The sequence below is a fragment of the Aulonocara stuartgranti genome (assembly GCF_965226115.1).
Source record: "Aulonocara stuartgranti genome assembly, chromosome: 13".
NCBI lineage: Eukaryota > Metazoa > Chordata > Actinopteri > Cichliformes > Cichlidae > Aulonocara > Aulonocara stuartgranti.
Genome location: NC_138949.1, coordinates 12,027,264 through 12,046,516, shown reverse-complemented (window position 1 = coordinate 12,046,516; position 19,253 = coordinate 12,027,264). Strand labels below are relative to the sequence as shown.

The 19,253-nt window shown below is 44.1% G+C and overlaps 1 long non-coding RNA gene across 3 annotated transcripts; it reads right to left on the bottom strand.

Moving 5' to 3' along the window:
- Positions 1 to 1,101: 1,101 nt before the first annotated feature.
- On the bottom strand, positions 1,102 to 11,138 carry LOC309720610. Of its 3 annotated transcripts, XR_014280544.1 has the most exons (6): positions 10,580 to 11,138; positions 7,858 to 8,400; positions 5,128 to 5,163; positions 4,972 to 5,026; positions 3,229 to 3,288; positions 1,102 to 2,662 (listed from the first exon to the last, which is right to left on the bottom strand). It is a non-coding gene; the product is annotated as an uncharacterized lncRNA (long non-coding RNA). The 3 variants fall into 3 exon arrangements; XR_014280542.1 differs by having other exon boundaries at positions 7,858 to 11,138; XR_014280543.1 differs by lacking the exon at positions 3,229 to 3,288 and having other exon boundaries at positions 7,858 to 11,138.
- Between the last annotated feature and the right edge of the window lie 8,115 nt (positions 11,139 to 19,253).

The window sequence follows — 19,253 nt, the reverse complement described above, 5'->3', positions numbered from 1 at the left end:
TTCCCCTGTTTCCTTTTTGCAAAAACGACACCTTCTGACAGCCCAGCTGTTGTGCTGATTTCATGCCCACAGGAAAGACGTGTGTGAGGTGATGCAATCATGATGTTAGAGTGGATTTCTCATGCAAGCACAAAGAAAGAGAAGGCAAAACCAGAGAACAAGAAGAAAATGAAGGTTTCTTAAACCACAACCAACGTGCTCTGCGGAGAAAAAGGCTTTATCAAACAAGGTTCGAGCTGAAGATTACAACACTGCATCCACTGCAACCGCCAACGCTAATGTTGTTTACGGCTAGACGGATTCTTCCAAATCGAGGACAGAGACATCCTCCTCGTTGCTGTCATAAATATATCACAGCCGTGGCGAAAACCAGACAGCCTGCACTTCTTCAAAGACTGTGAAGTTACAGTTTTATTTGCCATTAAATGATTCACAGGGAAGTATCTGCTTCTGCTCCCCGCACCTGCAGACTGAAGCCGTGAGATAGGATTCAAGCTTTTCCTCTCCGTGCTATTAAAGGCTGTGTGGTGAAGTGTTTATAGTTGACAAATTAGAATATTCAGAGCTGAAAGGATCAAGCAAGGTGACTTTGTTGCGTAATTTGAATGATAAGTGACAATAAATCTGGGTTTTCTCTGTTCTTTTATCAGGCTTTGCAGGGGAAATAAGACGGGGAGGTGGGGGGGAGCAGGCAAGCTCATCAAACCGGCAGATGAATCGAAAGATAGTGAATCGACGGGAATTAATTACTTTAGTAATGTTTGCGGATTCATGTTTGCTTCCTTCTCTTTGTGTCAGTAGTAATTACGCAGGCACCTATGGGAGAGGCAGGGAAGGGAGATGAAAGGCGCCGTGAAACCAGGACACGAACAAAGCCAGAAACAGAAAGAGGGGGCCAACGCTTGAACACCATGCCATGACAGACAGCCTTTGGGGCTGTTTTATTCAGCTGCCAGGAGCTTTTTAGGATTCGTTTTATCTGCTCTGCCTTCCCACCCACCCACACGCCCACCCCTCTGGATGGTGCTCCAGATGATTTGTGTCCAGTTTGGCTTCACTCGAGCCAACACAGCCTCTAAAAGCAGACACACTCTGCCTCCTTCCCTGCAATCAGCCCTGCCTGTCTTGCGTTTGAGAGCTGTTAAACCTCTTTTCTGCGTGAGTGGGTTAGCTCGTGTTTAAGTGAAAAGGTCCCCTTAGGTTGTACGTTTTTAAAGATGAATTTAAAATCGACTCCATTTTTTCCCCTTTCCTTTGAAGGGTGTCTCACACGGAAAATATTCAGCAGTGCACATCACGACTTACTTGCAGATGCAATGCATGTTATGATTAAAGGGCTAACCACAATAGCGGAGGTTTTTGATGGAGGAGGTAATACCACCAGCAATTTTCAGCACACGGTCACGTATTTACACAGCGTTGCCTGTTTCCTGGTTTTTCCTCCTTTAAAAAGTGATTTCTCATAAATCGGCCCTAACTTGTTGGTGTAATTTGATAGTTGAGATGCTTCAGAAGCCGTGGACCGAAGGACAAAGCCAGACTCAAGATTTCAAACGCTGCAAGTAATTCACAGCGAGGGTCGGGGAATGACGCTGATCACATATCCATTCAGAGACAATGCTGCCCTAGACATCTGTATTGATCTTTATTGGAAAAGAAGCCTTTTCTGTCTGGTACCTCCAAAAACAACAAATCAATTGTTGTGTGAGTGTGTACATCGCTTGAAGGTTGCATTTGATTCCAGCGGGGTTAGTTTTAGTTGCTGATATTTTTCAGGATCTTTGTAAATTTCTTTTTATTATTATTTTAATTAGTAAAATAGTTGCCTATGTGTTGCATTGGAAATTTAAAGCATCAAACTATTGCTAACCTCTGTTCTTTATATTTTTATTAACAAAATAAATATCTCAATTCTCATCAAAGGTCATAAAAATGAAATGAATTCAAGGGCAGACAGTCGCTCCCGTATATAAAAGTCAGCGTATAACCTGATAAGATGCTCTTTAGGGACGAATGCAGTGGAATTAAATTCATTGCACACCACATCTGGTCTCTCAAAAATCCTTTTAGAGATGGCTGAAAGTCTCCGCGGCTGCCACACGGCTCCTGTGTTCTTCATCAGACCCAAATTAGTGGCATTACACTCAGAGAGCCATCTCATAAATAGATTTCTTGTTGTGTGTGAAGCCTCATAGGGGAATCGGTGCACCATGTTGCCATCTGTCTTTGTACTTCCAGCCTCCGGAGCCACTTTCCCAGAAATCAACACCCTGTGGTCTGAATCACACTTGGCATTCTGTCGTCCGCATTTCTTTTTTGTCCCCCCACCACCTCCCAAATTGAGGTTTGTAAGCACTATCAACAGAGAGCATGCTGTGCTTGGTCATTACAGGCATGTCAGTCTTCAGAGAACATTGGAGATAATGTCGTCCCTAAGAGTCTTTTTGTGCCGTATTATCACCAGCAAACGACACACAGAGACACGAGCGGTACCTTGTTTCACTGGAAGGGGGCTTGCTGCAGTGCATGTTGGGCGATTAGTTAGTGACATCACATCCATGTCTTTGGAACATTTTTTTGTTTGGATCCTCTTTATAAGGGCTCAATAAAAATCAGCAGGCTCTCGAGGTGTGGGTGGCAAATGTGCATTCAGAGGTTGAAGCTGTGAAAAGCAGATGCATCACTTCTTTAGCTACACTGAGGCATATTTTATATTACCAGTATATTACATTGTTTATGTAAAAGACTGAGTCATTTAAATGCAAATCCAATGCAACATTTAAAAATAAGTTTGAACATCTGTTTACAAAGAAGCAGCACTAGCGAAGAAACTAGGTCTCTCTTCTGAGGAACCATATCCCAGTTTGGATTCGGGAGACAGTCACCATGTGAGAGTTGATCGAGTGGTGGAGGCGGAAATAAACTGTTCAGAAGGCCAGTATTTTTATTATATCCTTCACATCTGTGATCTAATGTGTCATATATGCAGTGCAGCCAACTAAAGAAGAAATCAAAGACTTTACAAAGGGAAAAAAGGAAAAATAACTCAAAGATAATCCTAAACTAAGCAGAGACAGCTCTGCACTGGGCTGAACCCCTTTAACGAGGGCTCCTGACAATAAGCCATTATGATCGATGATAGTCCCATGAGTGCTTCTAACCCTTTTTTACTCTAGGTTTATAAACCACTTTACATTCAGTCATTAGTTATTGGTAACCTCTGCCTACCTTCCAGTCTGTCCTTTGTCCCGTCTTCCTCTCCTGTGTTCCTCCCCTCACCACTTTTAACTCAAAAGTACAGTTTTTAAATTTAATGTTGCTGTAACAACAAAGTAATAAAATAATAAATCTATCTGATTGAGAAATCACTCATCTTTGGAAAAGAGAGTTTATTACAGAGAAATGGCTCTTTCCAAAATAAAAGCTATGCTATACGCTTCTTCTGGGCTATATTCTCTGCAGGGTATTAAACATATCAGGTCCCCATAAGGAGAATCATGTGCTAACGGCTGTCTAAATGACTCGGGTAAAGTTTGTAGCATGCGTGCTTGTTGTTTTTGTCTGCTTCCACTTGTCTTTGCACTAGGATAATGTCGGCGTAAATGTGCAGTCATATCCGTTGTGTTCCCACTAGTGCTGTCAGTGTTAATCTGAAATGACGTTAACGCCACAACACGGCAAATCTCCGTTAACGAGCTACCGCGGATCAGCCCGTGAGTGGGGCTGGACAGCGTCAACACGTTAACACGTTAACGAGCTAACTGCGCTAATGCACTATAGTTCCCACCAATGTAATTGAGCATTGCGTGGCACATCCAACATACTGTTTTACTTTTGTCCATGACGCGCTTACCTTCAGGGTCATACGTCACATGAAAACCAAAATAGTTCCAAACGCCAGATCTGAATGAGGGTGGGGGAGGTTCAATTTGCCATGTTGCAACGAGCTTAGCTTCTATCTTGCTAGCTTGCGCTGCGCTCAGTGGATCTGCGCTCGACAGTGCAGCCTAGGCGGAGTAGTCGAAAGCAGATCCACTGAGCTCTCAACACAGACAGCATCGTCAGAAGAAAAGTTGATAAAATAAATGAAAAAATTTGTATTGTTCGATACATATGCGTACCGAACCGAAAGCAAGCTGGATTTCCTCAGATCCTACAATCTCCCTCCATGAATAAATATCATACTATCACTCCATCATTGACCTCTCAGCACCTGGTTACATTGCTGTTCTGGGTGCCTGTGAGGACAATGTCTGGCTTTACTGAACCTCCCGGGAAGTTACTGGCCAAATTGGCCGAGTCCATTTGGAACCACACACCAACTTGGCCTCCCAGTGGAGTGGCACTCGGATATTTGGTGTGCTCACTTCTAACTGTGCAATAGCAAAGAACGCTTTGGCAACAAAGACCACCCCCCATCACTCCATTGTGCCTTTTTTCTCTCTATTTTACCAGTGCCAGCGCCAGCCTGGTGGGACTACAAGGGTACAGAAAAGCCATATTTGGACTGCCTCTCTTTGTTTTTTTTTCCTTAACACAGTTAGACTAATTCAGTGCAGCAGCTGTAATCAGACAAATCTTTATTTAACCTCCTAAAACCTGAACTCTTCCATGGCATGAATTTTTAATTTCTCTTTGATATTTGGGCACGTTGGGACCTGATGAATGTAAAAACAAAGAATTTCCAGATTTTTTTTTACCTGATTTTTGTTTCTGAGAGATATGAGATCCACATATAAGGACATTTATTTTAAATTTTGATAGAACAGTTGCAGTATAATGTCCTCGTATCTGGATATCAGGCCCTTGTAGAGCAAAATGTATTATTTTGGTCTAGACAAGCCAAAATGTGATGTCCACATACGTGGACGCCAGGTCCTAGGAGGTTAAGGGCACCATGCAGATTACATTATATAAACATTATATTCTGAATGATGTTCAGTTTAGGAAAAAACACCTGGGTTTACTCACTGCAGCAGGTCCACCAGGGGGCACTGTTGTTCCAGCCTACGTCCCATTCTAAAACCTGGAGAACAGAAGAGGTAGAGCTGTCTACCACCCGATCTGTGTTTGTTTCCTCACTTTGTAAGATAATGGCACAATATTCTTATCCAATCTAAGCTCTACCTGGATAAGGAGACGGATTGCATGTCACTTTCCCTCCTGCAACAAATTAAATCAGAATGCATTTATAGAAAAACGGATAACCCTTTCACAATCCCATACCACTACTGTATGGCCAAAACAGGAAATATGGCACATGTTGACTGTAGGATATATATCATTTCGGGGGGCGAATAATGGAACAATCGATGCACGCCTGATCCTGAATGATAACCACTCTGCTAATAGAGCTGACGAGCTCATTTGAATTACGGTTGCATTACCAGAGGAACGCTGATCCGCGAGAGAACAATGGATTCAGTCCAGAGAACATAGCAGTGATATGAGCATGTGTAATTAGTTACAGGTTACATGTGTTGTCTATATTTCTGAAGCGGAGCTCGAAGCATCCAGATACTGGATAATGTGCTGTATAATTTTCTCGACCTTGCCCTGACTATTTTATCGCGTTGGCCTCCTCAGAATCTTTGATTGGCCTGCCCTCCACCACCAACACCGCCGCCGCCGCATCTCACCTTCGCCCCCTTTCACTACTAGTTAAATCCACTCGCTTCTCAGGTATTTGAATATGGATGCCATCTTTCACGGTGTTATTGGCCTGCTTCTCCCTTCCCCGTCCTTCATTTTACAAATGATCTCTCAGCAGTAATGAGTACACGTCTAAAAATACCCTCCTTGTCCAGAGAGCTGGATGTGTCGTCGTGCGTACTGGGCTTTAACAGATGTTAATGGTTATAGAACATCAGAGCGGTGTAATGAATAGAGGCGCAGCTACTGCGACTTCATTTAGAGCGAATATTTTAAGATTCAACACGCATCCTCACCCACCCATTGAAATTCCTCAACCATGGATTCAGTTTAGTCACCCCCTCCCTCACAACCCCTCCTGGCTACCTTTTTAACACACCGGTGGTGTTCCCCATTGCTATGGTAACACTGCGTGACCTTTACCGGGGAGGTCGAGCTCATGTCAGTGTGTTGCTGAAAGATTTCATTCCAGCTCTCCACTCATTTGTGGTCCTTGCAGTTGGAAATGTGGTGCGATTTGACGGATGAGGGAAGTTTTCTTATTGGACTTGATGTTCGGGGTGTAGGGGGGAAGGTAAGGTGATGGATGAAGCCGTCACCTCCCTCTTCTAATTAACTGACAGGGTCCCCTCACTGTCCACATTAGGTTCAAATGGCTCAATTTGTGGAGAAATGTGTAGTTTGCTTGTGCAGCTTGTTTGCTTTACCCAACATTTGCCAAACAGGTAAAAAACAAAGCAAACTTAGATCAAGTTTATCTTTGCGACCTTCTTTGAGGCCACTCAGCAGTCAATATTGGAGAGGTGACCAGCTAGACTACTGTCAATGGCAAGCGGCTACTGTAAGCTATGGATTTGGCCATGAATTTGCAAATAAAAGTGCTATATACGTGTCTGAATAGGCTAGACTCTCCTCACAGTCTCAAAACCCGTCAGCTAGTGTGCTGGCTCTCTTTTGTTTGGACCTCTGGATATCTGAATAATGGATATGTGGTTCATGACTTCCTGCTCCATGTGGCAATCATCATTTATGAAAGCAGAACCTGAAGGTATAATTAATACAAGCTATAATCAAAAGCTAAACCTCGCTGGGAGATATCAAACGTGATTGGTCAACAGAACTTAAACTACAAGAAAAGCTTGTGGAGCCAAAAAACCTGATCCTTAACTTATGGATTCTGCATTTTCATATGCAAATAATTGACATATTGCCATAACAATGTATTGAAATTTACTAATAATTTAAATAACTGTCTAATTAGTCTTTTTTGCAGTTCTTAATTTGCACCATGAACACTCCACAAACTCAGCTATAGATGAATTTTAATGACAGGATTATTGCTTTTTGCTGTTGTTTAATTTTTCTAAAGATAGCACCGTTATCATGAATGGTTTTTGACCACAAACACTAGGAAGTGAAAATCTAATCTCATGATAGTCCCAGCAGATATCTGCTTATAGAGAATACGCTTCTCAGCTGACCAGGCCTTTGCACATGATAACACACTGTACTGTGCTTAATATGTTTAAAGATAGCTGCTAGGTTACATAGTAGTTGTAATACTTCCATCACATCATTGGAAATTCACCTTTTCATCCTTTTATTTGGTGACAGAATAAAAAAAATCACATTTCAGTACATCCTGCTGACGTAGCTAATCTATGAGTTTATGCTGAAATTTCCCAGTTCAGTGAAACAGAGCTTATAGTGACATTAAGAGTCGATTAGTTTGCCGCAGCTAAATAAAGGATGAAAAGAAAACAGGGGAAGTCAAAAGTTTAATTGGTGCTTGCAACAGCTACAAAAACTTTTCTCTAGGAAAGCAAACAGAACTACGTCAAGTGGTTAGCACAGTTGGATCACACCAAGAAGGTTTTGGCTTCACCCTAACCTGGATAAGTGGTTAAAAAGATGGATGGATGAATAAGAGTGGTGAGAAGCCTCTAAAAAAAATAGAAGGAAGGAAAAAGCCCCTTGCTTGGTTTTGATTTCTGGAGCAAATATCTGGAGCACTAACATTAACTCTAAGTCTCCTTTCATGATTTAAGTGGTAAAGGATGGTCCTTTTAAACTAGAAATACAAGGCAAAATAATAAGATTGGAACCACATGCCTGTTGGGAACAAACTAGTCATGCTTTCATCTGAATCAGGCTTAGTTGACGAGCCAGTCTGCAGTCAGATAGCAATAATTTGAGTTTACAAACCTGGACTTTACACGGTGATAAATGATGACTGTGTTACCACGTGGGGAAAACACTGGATGATTTCATCGGGCCTCTGAGTTCACTACGACCGGCTTATAAGTGCCAACCCGGCAAAATGTCTGCAGCAGTAGAGTCAGCTGTGAGTGGGACCCCACACCTACCCTTTCTTCTCTCTCTCTCTCTCTCTAGGATGGAGACATGGAGACCCCAACCCCCACCACTAGCACCACCTCCGTTTCCTTACCGAGGGTTAGAGTCTAATTCAGACAAGATGTTGAATGTTCAACAGCCTCCTTTTCTCATTTGTGGTACAGACCTAGATGAAAAAGCAGTGAGCAGTAGGAGCAGACCTCTCTGAAAGGGTTTCATTAGATATTACAGTCTAAGCTTCCTCCAAGGTCGAGGCCAAAGATGGCTCCTATTTGCACCTTATTTCATGGCCAGGAAGATAATCAACCCATGCAGAGTCCATCTGGTTCATATGGAGGTCTTCTTTCGGCGTGGCTATCGTAGCACGCAAAGCAAGAACAGCTTGCACACAACCTAAATGAAAGACAAACTATTAGAAGGGAAACAAAGAGAGATTTGTTTGTGATATCAGAAAGTAACTTTGCCGGCGTAACCGGACGACTCGTGGACTCATGCTCGTGTACTGCAGCATGTGACAATCTCACGAGTTTCCGGGCCCCGGCTATCAGTGAGTCTGTTATCTTTGCACAGTCTCGCCGAGCCTCATAATGCCAGTGTAACCTCCCCATGTGTCCTCATGGTCTGCTTAGTGTCCTTCACAGGCGGTAATCAGATACAGTGAACTGATTGTGGAACAAACAACCCGGGGCAGTCCAGCTGCACAGGAGTACCATTTCAACCCTTAAATGATGATGTCACTGCTCCCATGTGACAGAGCTCAGTTTCACTGTCAGATCAATTATTCACAGCGTTTAATTGGATCAGCTGAATCCAGATCGCCCCGGGGATCCATTTCCAGTAACAGCAGCTGCAAATAAATCCCGAGCAAGCACACAAGACATGAGGCTCCAGATCAATATCGCACTTCAGCACACCTCACTGACTTTATAACAACTACCTAAAAGACATGCAAGTTTGCCTCGCTGGAAGGGTTTAATCCATATGTCAAATCATACACTTCCTTTTTTCAAATGAATCTGGGCCACGACGGGAGAGACGGGAGGGGAGGTGATGATCTCAGTGCACTGGGTGAAGGCCAGTATGTGATGATGCTGCATTCATTAATCACACAGTTTGTACAGTGGTGTTCACAGCCCCTTAGTCATCAGATATTCCCCCGGCCTCTGCTCCACTTCTGCCTTCAACTCATTACGAGGCCTCCCAGTCAAAGATGGCCTTTGTGCTGGAGGTGGGGTCAGAGAAGACAGTCTTACTCCCCCCCTGCTAGTCTCAGGATACAGTGTACAGTGCAGGGAGCCTATTCTCAAAGCAGGGGTCAGACCATAAGGCCTGCGTCTCTGTGGAAAAGGGGGGGAAAGAGCAGCACATTCATCTACAGTTGCACATAGTAGGAGTTGGAAAAGTTCCTTTTCCAACTAAACACAGTGGCCTCTGTTTTACACGAAACCCAGTGTTTATCTTGTCTCTTTTTTCACGTGTTTCTCACTTTACAAGCCATGTATTCAGCTTGTGCTCCATTTTTTAAACCTGTCTCTGTCTTATCAATTAGTACACTTGAATGGAAGTACTCACATAGATCATGGAGTGGTCATGCTAGTCACTGAAAGCCCATTAAAAAAGCTTTATGGGGCCTCTGGTTCCCATCATGATGAAATTACCCTGAAAGCATGAATACGGCTCTTTCATGCCTTCTGTGTATGTTGTTATATAACAAATATAGAAGCGGAGCTCACATAGTCCCGGTGTCACTTGGCAGGTTTTCAGACATGTTCTTTGGTAACAAAAATTAGCCTGGCTCGGACTTTAGCGACATTCATGTCATATTTTCTGACTGAAATCATTGAATGACAGATAGAGCTGTTCGATATAACGCTATATATCGGATGACGATATGAAAACCTCTACCGTTTCATATTACGCTATTGTTTGTTTCGTGGTGTCGCAAAATAAACTGTTTACGGCAATATTTTTTTCATCGTTTTAATGGCCACTGTAGTATTAATTTCTTAAAGTTCTCTCTTTCTCTTATATTTAAAATAACCACACTACGGACGGACAAGCGACTGTTTTTATGCGCTGTCGTTAGCAACAACGGAGGTGAAGCCATCACGTGGCTCCACCGTCCGCTTGTTTATTTTCCACATAAACCTTCACAATAAAGCTGAAGATCCTGTTGAGATTTTTCAAAATAAACTCAATCACGTGAAAGAGTACGCAGAGCGTTTACGGATGAGAAGCAAAAAAGAGCCGTTAGGTGAAAAAAATCAACCCACACGTACCCGGGTATTTTTGAAAACGCAGATTTTTCTATGCGTTTGCACCTTTCGTCCACACGTAAACGGCGTTTTCGGTCACTGAAAACGGAGATTTTTAAAAACTCCGGCCGGGGTGGATATTTTTGAAAACTCAGTTTTTGCATTTACGTGTGGACGAGAAAAACGCAGAAAACGCAGCGTCAAAGGTGTGCGCCTTTTTTGACGTCACACTGTGCGCCACGTTATTGTTTCGGTGAAATGAATTTCTACAATACTATTACTGTTAATTGTACTCTCTGTAGTGTTTAAATGCTTACATATACACACACGGTTACTGTCCCTCCACACAGACGACTCGGTTCTGCTTCTATGCCCCATCCTTGTTTACTATTTCCCACCGAGGCTTCTAGACTTCTGATTGGCCAACATTTCTACACAGTTAGGAATCTAGCGCCACCTGTTGCTTTGGCATGTGCCTAGCAGCGTTTTCCTTCATTTCTGCGTTTACGTGTGGACGGGATTATTTTTTAAAACGAAAACGGAAAATCTCAGTTTTCAAAAATACCCGTGTACGTGTGGACGTAGCCTTAGACTCGAACGTTAGAACAGGCTTTTCCCCACAGCACGCCGTGTAATAAATACTCACAAAGAAAATGTCTAAAAGTGTATAGTTTCATGCATCGGTCAAAAGAACTATCTCCAGGTACACGACCAGCAAAAAAGAAAAACTTCACGCAAATCGAGTTCCCCGAGATTCAGAGAATTTACAGAAAATGTAAAAAGAAATGTGATATATATCGTTGTCGGGACAATAAATGTCTTATATTTATTTTTATATGACTTTGGTCATATCGCACAGATGTGCAGTCAGTTCACACCTCGCCAGTCTGATTTTTTGCAAATATAACCAAAAAATAACAAAACACCTAGCTAGTTGTTAGCCTATCTTTAGGTCTACTTTTCTAATAACTTTTAGTATAGCTGTTTATATTAATACATTAGCATAAGCAGCAGGTAAAGTAGTGAGCCAAACATGATTAATAATCACTGGGGTTTGTGCTGATAAATGTCTCCCAGAGTCTAACTATATTAATCACCATATTAATCATAAGTGCTGAGAGGAGGGTGTTGGTCCACCTCAGTTTGTACACCAACCAGCTCCACAATGACCTTGTGACTGGTGACCCTTCTGTTTCTTTTCAACCTAAGGGGACAGGCTGTGGAGACTCAGCTAATCGGCTTTGTTCCCCACCCAACTGCAGCTCTAATAAGCCTATTGATGTGGATCTGCATTGATCCGATGTAGAGGCTGGAGCCAGGTTGGGTTAGCAGGTCGTATGTGTGTATGTGTGTGTATGAATGGTGAGGCGAGATGGGTTTGTAATTGGCATTTGATAATCAATGTGCCTTTCTTTTTTTGGCAGTTGTGTGTGGGTTATTTTTAGGAAACAAAGCATTGTGTTCTGTGAAAATTAGCCTGACTTTAATCTCAGTTAGCTGCTTGAAACACTCTGAAGACTTGACAGTGCCTTTGTATGAGTTACTGTAGATGTCTCTCTGTACGCAAGAAAGTAGATCCCAGTGATTAACAGCTTACAGTGTAAAGCTTTCATGTTAGTGATGATGCTAGTGATGGTAGGTGTAAGATAGTTTACATATTCAATATGCTGCACGTATATGATGAAAGGGGCATTTTATCAGGTCAACAGAGACACCGCTGTGGAGTTTATTGCCTGGCTGTGCAATAATAATGCAGCATGTGAAGTGCTGCATTTCTCAGTTGCTGCTGTTTATTCATGTTTTGAAATATGTGAGTCAATTTGGTGGTTTAGTCGCTTCAGCATGCACTGTAATGTGAGTAATTCACACCAGGCGCTGACTGAAGTTTCTTAAAAGCTACTAGACAGAAATCTGGGAGAGATTCATAGTCATAGAAGAATGAAGCCTACAGAATGTTGAGAAAAAACATATTTCTGTCTGACGCCACCGTGAGGCTGATATTTGTGTTTCAGAGTTAAATGTTTTGCCACAATAAGGATTAGTATTTTTAGTTAGTAGTTTCAGCTTTCAATTAGTTATTATTTTTAGTCCACTTCTTGTGTAATTTAGCTTACCTCAGCCTTTTCCGCTTAAGAAGCCACCCTTCCACTGAAGCCATTTCTGATGAGGCTTCAGTGAACAGGGCTTTTTAAGACAGGCTGCTAGTCACAAAGAGCCTAAAGATCCTATTTATAATTGCTCGTTCTTTGCTAAGTTGTCTGTTGACACAACACTGGTTCATCCTTTTGAGTTTGGAGCCTTTAATTTAACGATTCGTACGTCAGAGTTAGGTGGCTTTAAAAATCATTCTGGTGAAAATGATCGAGTATCAGTGTTGGACTGAAAAGCAGCCAATGTTTAAAAAAATCTTTAAAGAACTTCAGCAAGCCTGAAGAACACTCTTGTAAAACAACAACAACATAAGAAGGTCTGCCTCTTTGGAAGCAAGATAAAAAAGAAATAAGCGGCGTCTCGGGAAGAAATAAAAAAGGGGGCCACATTGAATGGCTGCTTGGCGCTGCGCTGACAGAGTCGGTGAACTCATGACTAACGTTAAACATGACAAAATCCACGGCCTATTTCCGACCTCTTACATAAACATTGTCTGTTGTGCCCTGAGACCTGACAAGTCTATTTCATAGCATCCTGCCAAAAAAGGGCTGTGAGACTGGGCTGCTGTCAGGACTGCACACAAATCCTGGGAGAATCCTCCAAAACAGAATGACTCAGACCGTGATTGGTTAGGAAAACGAGTTGTCTAAAAATCATCTGCACCGAGCCACACCTTGTTTACTCATGGCTCATGCTCTTGACCGGCATTCAAAGAGAATGATTGCTTCCTCACATACTGTAACCCAGCAATCATCATACGTCTGATGTTCACAGCGCTTCCTGGATAAAGGGGAAAAAAAGGAATAAAGTCAACTCTTTTGTAACAAACATAACTTGACAGGAGAAAAGGCTACGATAAGGGAGCGAGGGTAGTCGGAGCTGACACTGGGTTAAATACATTCGAGTTGCAGAAGTGAATTAGGGCAAAAAAAGGGAGCTCAAATGGAACAGACAAGCCTCGCTTCCTCCAGGGCGATTATGAAACTAGTCTTTACAGTGAAATGATTCTCCATTCTGATGTTTTCATGAAACATTTCTATTTCTGGACTGTCCTCCTATCACCCTCTCTAACCAAGCACACAAGCATCAAAACACGCTCGGCACACTGAGCATCACTCTGAGAGTTATTGCGGACGGCAGATGCAGTCATCCAAACATGGAAAGAGTGCAACGGTGAGTCTGCTCCTCCAATTCGAGACGCGCACTTCTATCAGTGGGGGAAAAAAGGGGGGAGAGTATAAAAACTGTACATGTATGCATGCATAGCCTTTTCCTGGTGTTCACAGAAAAAAACAAAAAAATGTAATCAGGGTTGAGTAACATTAGCGTTGCATAATTTGTCTTTGTTTCCTCTGGGACCGATGTGGAAACTGTACTGAACAAAAAGTCTTCTAACATCTATGTCTCGTTCCCTCCCATCTCCCCACAAAGCACAACAAGCTCTTCCCCCCAACCCCTTTTCTGCCGTCTTGGCCCTGTGGCGACAAATACTTCATGTTCGCCTTCCCTTACAGAGTGTAATCACCAGTCACTATGTGTGTGTATGCGTTGCAAATATTCTCAGATCACCCAGCCAAGTCTGCCCTGCCCCCGTCAGACAGCAAAACGCTTGCATGTGTAATTTTTGGCCCAGAGGGTTGATGAACGAAAAGAAACAGTTGGTGTGCATGTGTGTGTTGTCTACTTGTGCCAACATGTTTGTTTTTTTTCCTCTCTCTCTTATTCGTAGATGTGTGCGAGCCTGGAACGCTTTGTGTTTTTGGATCGCAAATCTCTGAGTGGTCTCCGGCCACCACCTCCGAGGAGGGTCAGAGGTCACGCCGCATATTGTCCCAATATGGAAGCCGCTCCTACAGCTCGGCAGCACAAAGGCTGGCCACACTGAGCCCTTTTGTCAGGCCTGCCAAAGACTCCAGTCGGGTCAACAACTCTGCCTTCAAACCAATTAACAAAGCATTTTTTGTTTGTGTCCCAAATACACACATTTAAAAGTGTGTTGCTCTAAAAAAAAAAAGAAAAAACACGCAAAATAGCAGAATCCTTCCCTCTTTAGTCTGTGCATAATCTCTAAAATAGTATCAGAACCATCTGGCTCAGCCCCAGCTGTTATGAGAGGATGGAGAGGAAGAGATGTAGTTGCTAGGAAGAGGATGGGTTAGGGGTGGTGGTGGTGAGCAGTGCATAAAAGGATGGAAATGGAGGGAGAGCCATGAAGGAGGAGGAGGTATCTGCTGTAAAATCCGGTTATGCAACCCTTTTTGTGTGGCTGGCGTATTGCATCTGTTAAAAATGGAGGAGGGGGAGAGGGGAAAAAAAGGAAAACGGCTTTGCAATTAGCGCTCTGTGTCCTGAGGGTCCCGGTCTCCCCCAATCACATCGCTCTGTCCTACTCTCCCCGGCGTGCATGTTGCTAAGCAGATGATGTGACTCAGGAACACATGTGCTGCCATTCTTATGGTGTCAGCGTGGAGCGGGCACGCTGATCGCAGTGATCTGACGGCGCCTGCGTGCACGGTGATGTTTACTGGAACAGACCGGTCGTGGAAATTAATCCAATCTGGGTCGTTGTTTTTCCTCTGCCCAGAAGTGCTGTGAGAATGGAAGATGTGGATGAAGCCCCATGGGCCCCCCTTTCTTTTCCTCATATTTAAAGGTTTACCGCGACGTTGGGTGTGGTCTCCGATACGCGGGTGCTTCCTCTGTGGTGAGTCGGGTGTTTATGGGTCTGGCCCTGTTTCCTGACTCTCAGATAAGGACCACCCACCGAGTTAGGCTTCATCACTCCAAATCCGTCAGCAGCTAATGATCCTGTGGGAGGCTCCAAGATTCTTATGGCAGAGGAGTGATGCAATTACTCAGCATTTATCAAAATCCCCAGTAACACGACTGCTAAGAAAATCATAAACAGTAATATGTAATAAAGGAAAAGTGTTTCCCTTTCTTTGCACGATGCCTTGTTAACATATCTTTATTTTTAAAAAAAATCTGCTGTGGTAACTCCTTTCATAAATACAACATGGAGGCATGTGTCCCCTCAGGCTTCGTTGTTGAAAGGGGCAAAATATGTCAGGTTCAAACAACCTAGCTTCGCCGAGGCCTTTTATCTCCATTGTTGCGCTAATTGTTATAGAGTTCTTTTCAGAGATTAATCCAAGCTGAAACTAGGCGGGTGTGTAATCTGAGTCTGAAAAGATTGGATGTTGAGGTTGTTCAATTAGGTCAGACAGCACTAAAATGATGCCTCGCAGAAACACTCTAGAGGAGGAAAAGTGCTCGCTAGCTGCTTGCATTGTATAAAAAGGAAATAAGATGCTGTATTTCATTGTTGCACACGGCCATGGTTAATGGTCTCCTTCCAGAGTGTGAATGGAAGGTATTTGTGTGAGAGTGTGATGCATTATTTAAGAGTAAACACAGTGGAGACAGGGAGGCCCAGCAGTGCTGGGGTAGTATTGATTGTGACAGGCCAGAGGAGACATGCACACCTCTCTTAAGTGTCTGGGGCTTCTCACAATGCCTCCACAAATCAACTTTTATTGCTCCGGCTTTGGAGTCTCCACAGTCAGCAGCATATCGGGCAAAGCAGCTTAGCAGAGATGGCCTGCGGCAGTCCCACCGTGGGCCTTAACGCTATCAATCGATCATTCTTCACCAGTCCCTAAGAAACAAAAACAAGCAGCCAAAAGACAACCAGGGGAGGGAGGTGGCTGAACTGGACTGTGTCACGCTGCTCCTGGCTGAGTGGAAAAACCCTGTCAGGTTTTATTTGTGAACAGTCCACCGCCTGTTCTGTGCTGCAGAAATTGAAACATTTGAGGGAGGAGAGGGAGAAGAAAAGTAATGAGAAAAACTTTCTGAAAGAGGTCGAATGAAATGTGGCCCCCCGGTGCCCCCACCCACCCGCTCACCCTCGCCTCCCCGCTCTCATCCTCCCTCCTCCAGCCCTCCTGCACATTCCTCTCCCCTCAGCAGATCTGGCATGCCCCACAGGAGGCGGCGGCAGCAGCAGCACAGTAATCTTTTCAAAAGGGCGGATTTGAGCGGCCGCCAGGGCAGCCGGCCAACTATTTCTCATTTGGAGCTGGCCTGGAGATGACCCTCCTGTTGGAGCCCCACTCTCAGGAAAAACAAAAACGCCAGTACCGAGTAAGGGAGCGCCTTGGCAACGCTGGGGAGCCAGGAACAGACTAGCTAAAGGAAAACAGGGAAACCACAGGCCTGCTCTCAGGAACATCTGCACCGCCTTCCTGTGTAAAAAGAAAAAAAATTAAACCTAATACTGTCTGCATGAGCCCAAGGGACTTAACAAAAACATGGGAGGGCTGTGTTTCATTCTTTGTTTCTTGGAACTCTGTCTGTATGTCTTTTTTTTTCTCCCCTTTTGTCCATTTCCCTCTCTAACAATTTCCCGAGCCCAATAACCCCCCCAGCTTCTCTTCCCTCTCCACAGTCCTCCTCAGAGCCCTGGAACCTTGCACTTTCAATGGAAGCCCACCCTTGGCTGGGGAGGAGTTGGTCTGGGTCCCTGTTATGCTTGCTCAATGATGGATGGACAGGAAAACTAAGAATCCAAGTCCTGCATTCCTGCTTTTACAGTGGGGTGTGCGGGTGGGGAGAATTCCTGCATGCAATCACTATGTTTGACAGCGACTGCCATGACCTCCATCCAAAGCTGCGGTCAACCCTCAGACAAGAGTGCCCAGTAATTATTTGGGTGTTTCTTGCAAAAGTATCTGAAAAATCCAGCTTCCAGAAAAAAAGTGAAAACCAAGAATAAGAAGGACAGGACACGAGGAATTTCTGGAGGCTTAAAGGCTTTGAGTCAGACCTAAGACATCAGATTCCACATGCTGGGTTCAGATATCGTGTCTGTATGCAATGTTTAGTGCCACAGTGAGCCCTTACTTGGCCACTTGGCCAATAAGACACCCCTGTGGCCAGCTTTAGGAGAGAGACGACAACAAAGAAAGCCCTTATGTTTTCCCTCTAAACCCCATCTCCCCTTCCACCCCCCTCGCGCACACATACTCGCCACTAAAAAAAAAAATGCTCCAGTAAAAACTCATCACACATCTGCCAGATCCGCTGAGGCCTGCCTCCAATTATCCGCCCACCACGCTGGAATCCCAGGAAGGCTCTGTCCGGCAGAGCGTTTGATGTTGCCACGCAACATTTGACAGAGAACAGGGCGGCTTTGAAAATCGGAGTGTAAACTTGCCTGCCAAGTTTGACGTGAAGAGAGAGGGGATGGTGATGGTAGCGGGGGGGGGGGGGGGGGGGTGGTGCAGCATTGAGGGGGTAGACAAGGAAAATGCCACTAGATGGAAAGCAGCTGCTGACGGCTGGGAAACATTGCTTTAAAAGGGCCCAAATGTTGTGCAGGCTTACCAAACCTCAGCCAAGTGGCCAGCATTTACCCTTCTGAGGCCCTCTGCTGATGTGTACAGAGCTGATTTGTGCCTACTAAAACTATTCACATTCTGGGCCTCAGACAGGCTTAAGCTGAACAGTCTTTGTGTTTAAGTGCAGAAAAACGAAGTGCAGGAAACTGGCGTAAAGGTATTGTTGACTTGCTGTTCTTCCAAATTAATGTTTATGTTATACTTTAGAGTTTTAGCAATGAGCTTCTAATAGTTCCTGTTAGAGCGAAGGTGGACCAGCACTACTTTGTCTATCTTTAGCACTAATTATAGTTTCAGAGCACTGTGACGGATGTAAAGTGAACCCATACCTGGATGCTGTGAACCTCCTGAGGCAAATGAGGTCACTCGAGCTTCAGTTTGTTTGGAGTCTTTCCCCATTACTGTATCAACATGATGATCTGGGAAGGTGACACCTAGGAGGCGTGCCTGTCATAAGAAGGGGTGGCAGCGCTTCACATAATGGCCAGGCCACGCCTCCAACACAAAGGAAAACAAGTACAGTGGAGGAACTGCATTTTTTCCCACGTTTACTGGTACAACCAGGTAAGGTGAGCCAAATAAGGCGCTGTGCAAATAACCGTCACTGGGCGCACACAAGCTTACACCCACCTCAACTAGTTATCAAAGTTTTTCTTTTGACCGTAAGTTTAGGTGCAAAAAATGCAAAAACTCCCCCCTCGCCACCAAATTTGCATAGAAATACCATTCATTTCCATTTCAAGCTAAACCAAAGTCATACATGGGCACTCCTGTTCCCATGGCTGTTGAAAATGTGCCAGCGATCATGACAGATAATGTGTGAGATTTGAGTTTCACTGGCTTTAAGCCAATTTGTAAACTTCCCAGCTATCAAACAAGCTCAGCAAGATCTTCCTCCTTTGTTTACTGTAATCACCTGGAGTCATTATGTGAAACCATGGTATTCTGGCCGCGACTGACTAGCCCTGAAATAAAGCGCAAGTGAGCCGTGCGACTACGTAACGTTGCTCCCCTGTCAGTTGTAGCATGATATACCCTCATAATAAGCCCGAGTTGGCTCACATGGTGTAAGAATATCATTGATGACTTGCACATAACAGCAAATGGAAACTGAGCGATGACCCACGCCCACTGTTGTCTCCTGCAGGAGAGCAGCAGAAGTGATACACGACTCTTTATCTCTCTCCGTTTAAGCTACAGATAGTGTTTCACACTCTCTTCCGCACCAGAAAAGATCACATTGTCCTCTTTGACGTGCTGGGCCACACTATCTGCACAAACAGGTCCAGCTCACCGCCGCTCACACAGACATCGGCTTGTTTGACCGACACATAACACACGGAACATGTGACTCACACGGTGACATGCTGAATGCATTAAGACAGAGTGTAACATAAGGAAGAAGGCTAAGAAACTGAGGGCCTCTCTTTTCCAGAGG